Here is a 10,134-nt window from a genome sequence, read left to right on the forward strand (position 1 = left end):
TACTTAATATATACTAAGCTGATCTTCTGTATATTAAGATAATCGAAAATGAATCTTGATGTGAATGGAAGGGGAGAGGGAGTGGGAAAGGGGAGGGTTGTGGGTGGGAGGGACGGTATGGGGGGGAAGCCATTGTAATCCATAAGTCGTACTTTGGAAATCTATATGCATTAAATAAAAGTTAAAAAAAAATGAAAAGGCAAGTTGTACTATATGCATAATTAAAATATTTAAAATTAAAAAAAAATGCTGTCTCCGTCAGATAAACTATATTTTAATTTCAAGTGCTAAGTATGGCTAGTGGCTCCTACATTGGATAATGCAGGTACAGAATTATCACAGAAAATCCTGCTGGGCAATGCAGGTGGGAGCCCCGGGCGCCTGACATTGATTCTGGATCTCACTCTGAACACAGACCTGGTCCAAGTGCAGTCTCCAGCTCCAAGGACTGCAGCTCATGGCAGGGACACCTGTGGCCCCTGGCTCCCCTGGCTCCTCCTGAGGCCTCTTACCACAGCAAGCATTTAACTCTGAGATTTGGAGACTGGCTGAGAGCTCTTCTCATGCTTCCCCAAGCAGAATCCCAGGTTGCAGTTGTGAGGATGCGTGGAGGAAGGGAGGAAGAGGCTAGACGAGGCCTCATGCAAGTACTTTGCTCAGAGTGAGAAATCCTTGGGTTCAAGTCCTCTCACCCACTCAGATGGCACTGGCTTTCGGTCAGGAACTGGAGCCCCGAGCCTCAGTTGCCACAACTGTGTGTTCTGCCCGTGCATCGCACAGGTCAGGGAGAACGAGGTATCAGGCAGAAACACTGCATCCTCTGTGATGAACACGGCGAGGAACAGGGAGGAAAGCGGTTGCCTTTCTCTGCGCTCTGCCCCTTTCCTCACTAGGAGGCCATTTAGACGGAGGCAGGTAGCTGCCTTTGGGTCTGCGTGCAAAGATGGATTGTTTGGAAACATTCTCCAGATGCCTGGATAACAGAAGCACCTGCAATCGCACAGTTACCCGGGAAGTTTCCAAAATGAAGGGGAGGAAATGGAGGAGAAAAAGGGGAAACATTCTCAGAACACCTGATCTTCTAGATACTGGGACAGTCACGTACCTACGGAGCGGATGACGGTGATGAACTGGAGTGAGCACTCCACTGCGTGCCACGTAAGGTGCTCAGTGCTTCACATATGTGAGGAGTCTTCAGAAAGTTCATGGAAAATGTGTACTATGGAAAAAGCCTGCACCAAAGTAAGCTTCTTTTTATTTGAGAGGTAGAGTTACAGACAGAAAGAAGGAGAAGGAGACAGGTCTTCCATCTGCTGGTTCACTCCCCAAATGACCACAATGGCCCAAACTGGGCTGAGTTGAAACCAGGAGCCAGGAGCTTCTTCTGGGTCTCCCATGTGGGTGCAGGGGCCTAAGCACTTGGGCCATCTTCCACTATTTTCCCAGGCCTTAGCAGGGAGCTGAAACAGAAGAGGAACAGCCAGGACTCGAACCAGCACCCATCTGGGATGCCAGCACCACGGGCAGAGGCCTAGCCCACTACCTCACGTGCCAGCCCCCTGATTCTACTTTATAAAAAGTTTTTATTTGAGACTCAGAGACTGAGAATTTCCATTCCTTGGTTTACTCCCAAATGCCTGTAAGAGCCAGGACTGGACCAGGCCAAAGCCAAAAGCTAGGAGCTCATTTTAAATGTCTCATGTGAGAGATTTTGAAGTACAGATGAGGAAAATGAGGCATTGTGAAGTTAAAGTCAGCACCACCCTCTTTCGCTGAGATCCAAATCCTAGCAGCAACGAGGCCCAGGGCCACGTGCAGAACTTCGTCTCTGCCTTGCTTCCCCGGCCGCCACCTGCGTCTCCCAGACAAGGAAAGCCTGGCTCAGAGGATTAGGTTCCTGGCAGAAGAGAGAGAGGAAATGCACTGAGTTTTTTGCTTTATTCCTTCTTTGACCATCTTTTTAATCAGTACAAAGGCCTTACTCTGTTCGAGTCTAAATCCAGCTTTCTATTAATTCCTGGCTTGAGTTCCATTTTCCCCTTGGGATCAGACAGAAGAAATCGACCTCCTCTCCACAGGGAATCTTCTGAAACACCCAGGGCGCATGCTCCCACTCCCCTCAGCACTTTCCTGCAGGAAACACAGGTACTTCCACCCTCGGGGGATGGCGACATCCTCTCCTTTGCTCTTTTGAACAAGTTCCGGCTTGACTGTGACAATCTGAAGATGTGGACACAGTCAACCTCCCACGGAGGAAGAGCGATGTCACCTGAATTACTTGACACATCATGCTCCTCATGATCCGACCGACGGCAGCTCTCTCGGCAGCCCCATCCACACAGCCGATGCACCACTCTCTCCCCTCCCAACTTCCTGCCCGTTGTCTTTGCCTGCTCCTTCAGGCTCCCCTCAGTCCCACTATGTTGGGATTCCAGAGGGAGTTCCTGGGGCGTCTGCAGCTTTGGGGTGCCCCACACCTTCTACATGTAGGTCTTCGAAGTCCCGGAAGACAGCCAGTCCAGTGGGAGGCTGGGAAATGGGTCCCGACCCACTTGGGGAGAGCCGCAGACAGAGAGCTCTCTCCCAGAGCCTTCCCCGGGAGCAGCCGAGCCGGTGGCTTCACACCGGCACTCATCCTCAAGGGGTGGTTGGCAGCCCAGGGCTTGCAGCCAGAAAGTTCGAGATGCAAAGTCACTTACCAGCTTTGCGACTTTAGGCCAAGTCCCACTGTCGTGAAGCTCCCATTTCATTCTGTAAAACCGGGGCCGTCAAAGCATTTACTTCCGGGTGCTGGGGAAAAGGATGAAGAGAGAGCGCATGCGTAGAAGGCACAGCTCAATGCCCAGGCCTCGCAGTGGGGGTGAGCCCTGGCCATGGTTTCTTCCTGCCTCTGTTCTGCTCAGGCAGGCCTGCAGCAAGTATCCACCAAGAGGCTGTGCGGCCCCCTGTGCCCCACAAGGAGCACAGGCGAGGCTGTGGTGCATGAAGACGCTTTGGAGGCCCAGCTAAGTGCTTTGTAGGCACTGTGCTCTGGAGCTGCGTGTGGCTACCGTGGGGCTCTCCTCCCCCGCTCCCAACACACACGCGTACACACACACAGACACACACCATCTCCTGGGCCACCTCTGAATTCAAAGCTTCTCAGGTTACTCACAATGTGACATTGGGCAAATCCCACAGCTTATCTCAACCTTTGGCACTTTTCCTACAAAACAGAGATAATGCCGCCCACCATGCCAAGGTTTGCAGTAGATTAACTGATAACAAAGGTGAAGTGCCAGTGAGGCCTGGCCCAGGGCAGGTGCACCGTGACTTCCAGCCCCATTCTCCTTACCACTCCCTGTGCCCAACAGGCCTCTGTTTCTAGCTACCAAGCTAGACATGCCCCTAGGGAGTTTAAGGCTTAGCAAGGGAAATGAACATTTGTGCCTCAGGACTGGCATTATGGTATAGCAGGTAAAGTCACCACTTGCGGTGCCGGCATCCCATATGGGTGCCAGTTTGTGTCCTGGCTGCTCCACTTCCAATCCAGCTCCTGCTAATGCACCTGGGAAAAGCAGCAGAACATGGCTCAAGTGTTTCGGCTCCTGACACACACGTGGAAGACCCAGATGAAGCTCCCGGCCCCTGCCTTCGGCCTGGTACAGCACTGGCTGCTGTGGCCATCTGGGGAGTAAACCAGTAGATGGAAGATCTCTCTCTCTCTCTCTCTCTCTCTCTCTCTCTTTCTCTCTCTAACTCTTTCAAATAAAACAAATAAATCTTTCTTTTAAAAAAATCTTTACCCTAATTAGAGAGTGCTAAGTTCCATCATAGAATTACATCTAGGCCGGCGCCGCGGCTCACTAGGCTAATCCTCCGCCTTGCGGCGCTGGCACACCGGGTTCTAGTCCCAGTCGGGGCACCGGATTCTGTCCCGGTTGCCCCCCTTCCAGGCCAGCTCTCTGCTGTGGCCAAGGAGTGCAGTGGAGGATGGCCCAAGTCCTTGGGCCCTGCACCCCATGGGAGACCAGGATAAGTACCTGGCTCCTGCCATCGGATCAGTGCGGTGCGCCGGCCGCAGCGCGCCAGCCGCGGCGGCCATTGGAGGGTGAACCAACGGCAAAGGAAGACCTTTCTCTCTGTCTCTCTCTCTCACTATCCACTCTGCCTGTCAAAAAAAAAAAAAAAAAAAAAAAAAAAGAATTACATCTAAAAGGTTGCTAAACACCAGGTTGGTTGCCAGGTGGGTCCTCAGTTTCCTCATCTGTCAATGGGTGACTGCCTCACATGAGATGTCTCAAGTAAGCTTCTGAATTTGAAATGTATGCTGGAAAGTTCAGTTCTATACTGGTGCTGCTATGTGCGTCTCTCCTTCATCATTGGAACTTGGCCCTCTCAAGGAATAGCCCAGCTCTCACCCGCCCTCTGTCTCCAGCACGTGAGCATGGAACAGGTGTCCAGCCAACGCTGGGTAAACTAGTGGGAGAATTTCTTGTATTTGATCCCTTTGGAGCTGAGACAAGTGTGCCCATTTTAGAGATGGAGAAACGACTGTACAGAGTTCTTCGAGTTGAACTGGCAGCCAGCGGGAAGCCAGACTCTTCAGACCAGTTGTGGTGACCTCTCTGCTGGATTCCACAATGCAGGTCACTCTGGCTTGGCAGAATGACACCGCACTAGTGGAAGGGACTCACCCTTCCTTGCAGGTCACTGAAGCATCCATCAGCTTCTCACACTGAGTCATGGGGGGAGTGAACTTCAGACGTGCGTAGAGAGCAGAGCTGTCCCGTTGGACAGGTGTGCCAGGAGCCCTCAGGCCAGCCAAGTACACAGCCTGGGAAATCACTGCTGGGAGTGCAAGGAGGGAGATGGGGTGGGTACAAGGATCCACCCCCACCACCATGGGACTGTCCAAAGGACAACACCTACCCAGTCATGGTGCCTGCTCAGTTCTAACTCACAGGCATCTTGCATCTCCACTCCTAGCATCAGTGCCCTAATTATTGCCCCCAGTTGTCCTTTATCGTCTTGATTGGCTCCCAGCCTCCACTAGATAACTTTTTTTTAATACTCACTTTATTTACCTGAAAGGCAGAGTGAGAGAGAGAGAGAGAGAGATCTTCCACCTGCTGGTTCATTCCCCAAATGGCTGCAATAGCCAGGGCTGGGCCAGGGTGAAACCAAGAGCCAGGAGCTTCTCCCACATGGGTTCAGCGGCTCAAGGACTTGAACCATCTTCCGCTGCCTTCCCAGACGCATTAGCAGGGAGCTGGATTGGCAGTGGAGCAGCTGAGTCTCGACTGGGTGTCCATACAGGATGCCAGCGTTGCAGGTGGCAGCTTAACCATTACACCACAACACCAGCCCCATAATCTTCATGCTACAGAATTTAAGTAACTTGCCATAGTCACACATTATGAGTATGATGTGCTTACGTTCAGAAAAATCTTTAATACCGCCCTAGTACCTGGAAAATAAAGTTGAAACCAAATCTCCCAGGCCAGCATTCAAGGTCTTTGTGATTGAGCGTCAACCTGCCTACCCAGCCTCTTCCTCTCTATGCTGCTGGGCTCTCTCACTTCAGCCCAGTGTGTGTGTTAGAATCCTTCAGACGTGCCATTTACTTTCCTTCTCCTTGACCTGGCCAATGCATTTCCTTTCCTCTTACGTGCCTTGCTTATGGATCCTCCAGATCTGCAACTGAAAGCCACCTTATTCAAGAAGTCATCCTTGATCTCCTCTGTTCCATTGAATAATACTAGTTATGTTTATTGGCCATTTATTTTGTGCCTGTCATTGTAATCAGTACGACTTCATTTAATTTGATATTTCCAGAAATCTTACAGGAAAACAAATCATTATCCCCATTTTAGACCTTTGGAAAGTGAGACCCAGATGTTAAAGAAAGACAAATACAGCATGTTCTCTTTCATACGTGGAAGCTAAAACAAAAAGCCATCTGAACATGGGTTTAGTGACTACTGGCAGTGAGCAGGCTGGTGGACGGAGGAGATGGGACAATAGGTGCAAAGCACAGTTAGGGAGATGGAATAAATTCTAGTGCTCCTTAGCAGTGTGAGGTGACTCTTGTTCACAATGACACGTTGATCTGTTTATCAAGACCTACAAGAGAGCCACTGAAAGGCTCCAAACGCAAAGTAATGATAAAGAAATGGAAATGCCAATTACTTTGATCTGATCAAAACAGGCTGTACGCATGTATTGAAATAGCACACTGCACCCCATAAACATATACATGCTAATCAAAAATCTGAAACATAAAATCAAATGTAGAAAGCAACATAATAATTAAATATAATGTGTGATCCTGGAGAGGATACCAAATTTGAATTTTTTTTCTTCAGCAACCAAAGATACAATGGACAAACAAGAAAAAGGGGCCAGCATCCTGGTGCAGCAGGTTGAGCTGTTGCCTTCAGCTGTTGCCTTCAGCTGTTGCCTGGCATCCCATATGGGTGTTGCTTGGAGTCCCCGCTGCTTCACTTTCACTCCAGCTCCCTGCTAATGTGCCTGGGAAAGCAGCAGAAGATGGCCCAAGTCCTTGGGCCCTGTACCCACGTGGGAGACCCAGATGGAGATCCAGGCTCCTGGCTTCAGCCTGGCCCAGCCCTGGCAGTTGCAGCCATTTGGGGAATGAACTGGCAGATGGAAGCTATCTGTGTGTGTGTGTGTGTGTGTGCTTCCCTCTGTAACTCTGCTTGTCAAATAAAATGAATAAATCTTAACAAAAAACAATGTGGGAGGGGGAAGGAGAAGGAAGAGAAGGAGAGGAGGGGGGAGTAGAGGGGAGGGGAGGGGAGCTAACTTGTCCACACTCACTCATGTTATGAGAGTCAAAGGCCAGTTGTTTCTGAGCCCATAGTTGCTGCAGGACTTGGTTCTCACTTAGCATGCTCTCTGAACTCCTTGGGGAGTTTATTTTCTTGAGTGTTGTATTTTCCTATGGGACTCATCTACTCCATGCTACAAGGCGCAAACTCTCTGAAGTGTCTGACAGAGATCTGGGTGTGAGACAGAAGGCAAGAGCAAGAGAGCCAGAGTTATTGAGCATTACTGTGTGCTGGCCCCACACCAGCACAGATGGCCACACATGGCCACACATGGACACACTTGGACACCTGCACACACATGCACATACGCCTTTAAGTACTGTTAGACTCATTTTGTAGAAGAACCACCAGAGGCACGAGGAGGCTAAGTGACTTGACAAGATCCCTGAGGAAAACAATGCAGGTACATCTACCTAGACTCATCTCAAAGCTGTATCATTACAGTTTTTGGAAATGTCAAAGAGTTTGTATCATGTGATCTTAGTCTGGAAAAGAAATCTACATACGTGCTGGTTTATGCTGAGAATGCTTTCAGAACACGCAAGACACGCCCTTTGAGGAGGGAGCAAAGGAGGTGTTTGGAGGACACGGGGTTTGAAGGAGACTTCCTCTTCATCATCTAATACTTTGTATTCCAGTGTTACTTTTTTTTTTACTTTCATGCATTTATTTTTCAAAATAAAATTAGCTTATTAAGGATGCAGATATGGGCAAATTTTTGAATAACCATCCTGAGAAGAATTCAGACTTGAGATTTGCTGTCTCCAGACTGTTCCTCGTATGTCTCACTTCTGACATATGAGTGTTTGCAGAAAACTTTTATACACGGTAGCATTGTAGTATGGTCAGCTGCATATGACAAAAACCCCACTGTTCCATGAGGTTTAAGTCCCTCTCATACAACACAGGCCCAGAGGCAGGTGGATCTGGGCTGAAAAACGCTCTGCAGGGGCAGAGGCCCAGGCACCTCCTGACCTGTTGCTCTGCCACCCTCAGCACGTGGTTTGCACTCCTCTCCAAGCAAGGAGAAGGAAGAGTGAGATAAAAGGAATGGCCCCTGCACTTCAGAACACATCCCAGATGTTTCACACTTCATTTCCGCTTACATCTCAGGGAGCAGAACATGGCAACATGGCCACACCCAGTTGTAACGGAGGCCAGTCAAGGCAGACTTCGTGTCCAGCGGCCACAGGCCCAGCTCAGACTTAGGGGTCCTACTGTGACGACAGATGGGGAGAGCAGCTATCTGGGGACAATCAGCCTTTCTCTGAGTATTTTGCTTTCACAATTGATCTGCCCTGATCTCCAAAACGGATTCATGTCTCAGGTTTGGGGCATCCTCTTGGGCCCTCTGTAGAGAATATTAAGACACATTGAAGGAAGACATCTAACTGCTCAGGAAACGCCCAGTTTCTAAACCAAATCATTAGGGGCTTTCTCAGAGCAAAGTTTCAGTTCTGTGATCCAGGGCAGATGAATTGCCCATCTTCAGTAATGTGACCTTGGGCAAGGCACTTTACCACTATAAGCCCATTCTATCAGTTAAATGGTGGGAAGAATGACATTGACCTCACAGGGTTTGTGGGTGACCTATATGAGAAACATGAAAAATTAATTTTGATAATATATTTCATTTGACACACTATCTCTAACATCTTTTTTTTTATTTGACAGATAGAGTTATAGACAGAGAGAGAGACAGAGAGAAAGGTCTTCCTTCCATTGGTTCACTCCCCAGATGGCCGCCATGGCCAGCACTGCGCCAATCCGAAGCCAGGAGCCAGGCACTGCCTCCGGGTCTCCCATGTGGGTCCAGGGGCCCAAGCACCTGGGCCATCCTCCACTGCCCTCCCAGGCCACAGCAGAGAGCTGGAGTGGAAGAGGAGCAACCAGGACTAGAACGTGGCGCCCATATGGGATGCTGGCGACGCAAGCGGAGGATTAACCAAGTGAGCCACGGCGCCGACCCCATACTATCTCCAACATCTTATCATATCAACATACAATCAATTCAAGTGACTATCTGAGATATTTTACTTTCTATGTTTCAGACTAAACCTTTGAAATTCAGTTTGTGTTTACATTTATGACACATCTCCAATAAATCAGTCTCATTTCATGTGGTCAATGGCCACACGTGCCCCCCGAGTTGGACAAGGCAGATGAGACTCATTTAAGTGCCCCTGCTGGATGGTGCCCTTGCACCCTATCCCTGCAAATGAAGAAAGACTCCTTTCTGTGATGAGTGTCTGTGTACTTGACTTATCCATAGCAATGCTTTCAAGGAGACAGAAAGAATGGCATCCCCAAGGCCTCACATAGCACCTAGCACAGAGCAGACACTCAATAAATACTTGCTAACCAAATATGATTCATTCCTCTATTCCCAGAGCTCAGCCCAGTGCTTGACCCTCAGTAGGCATTTAATAAAGACTGTCTAAATTAATGAAGTAATGACCCAGTGTTTTAATGGTACGTGAGCTTACAATTTGACAGCAGGTGAAAAACAGGCAGTTTATTGCAGAGGAGACAATGGTACCTTTCTAACCCTCAAAGTAACACCTGCTGTGAAGTCAAATTTCTTTTCTGCCTCCTTTCTCTCAAACAGAACTGGAGCCAGATGGGAAGCCATGGGCGTTTGCATTTTGGTAAAATCGCACAATGCCTGCCCTGCAGTGATAAGTAAGCATATCAAGTCCCCAGGAACAACAACAACAAAAGTGAACTCCAGTTAGGGCCTAATTTCCCCTATTTCTCTGTATTCTTTTTCTGTCATGATCGACTCGGCATAGTGCAAGGTGAGAAGCTTTGACAAGTTGCCAGCCATTGTCCCACCGAAATGCCAGAACCTGACACTAATACCAGTGGTCCTCACAGCCACCAGACAACCCAGCCTCAGCCCCACCATGTGCTCACCCGATGACCTGAAGCGACCAGGTCACTTCCATTTTCTTATTTGTAGGAGGGGAGTGCTGGCCCAGACTTATCCAGCCACGCTGCTGCAAAGACCTCCTAAGAACAGCTCCCCACGCAGGCCCTGCTCAGCGAGTGGCATCTTGCATCATTCCCTCAGCAACCTGGCCAGGATCTCCCGAATGGTACTTGCAAAGGCAGACCAAGCATCATTTTTGTCTTACCAATCAGCCACCAGCTGGCCAATTTTCTTAGAGTTGTGTTGAACTTCCCCCACTTCTTGTGCACAGCTAAAACACACACACTATTTAGAAAGATCTGGGCCGAGTCATGTCTTTGAAGCCTGGTGGCGGGCCAGGAGGCTGGTCACAATGGCTGCATTCAGCTA

The 10,134-nt window shown here is 49.2% G+C and overlaps 1 long non-coding RNA gene across 2 annotated transcripts; it reads right to left on the minus strand.

Annotated features, from left to right (window-relative positions):
• Positions 1–1,215: 1,215 nt before the first annotated feature.
• LOC149125696 (uncharacterized) lies at positions 1,216–9,908 on the minus strand. 2 transcript variants are annotated; one of them, XR_016237336.1, is made up of 3 exons: positions 9,750–9,908; positions 2,700–2,790; positions 1,216–1,460 (listed from the first exon to the last, which is right to left on the minus strand). It is a non-coding gene; the product is annotated as an uncharacterized LOC149125696 (long non-coding RNA). The 2 variants fall into 2 exon arrangements; XR_016237335.1 differs by lacking the exon at positions 9,750–9,908 and having other exon boundaries at positions 2,700–3,096.
• Positions 9,909–10,134: the final 226 nt, after the last annotated feature.

This window comes from Oryctolagus cuniculus, chromosome 7 (genome assembly GCF_051225735.1).
Source record: "Oryctolagus cuniculus isolate XC-2025 breed Fujian yellow rabbit chromosome 7, ASM5122573v1, whole genome shotgun sequence".
Lineage (NCBI taxonomy): Eukaryota > Metazoa > Chordata > Mammalia > Lagomorpha > Leporidae > Oryctolagus > Oryctolagus cuniculus.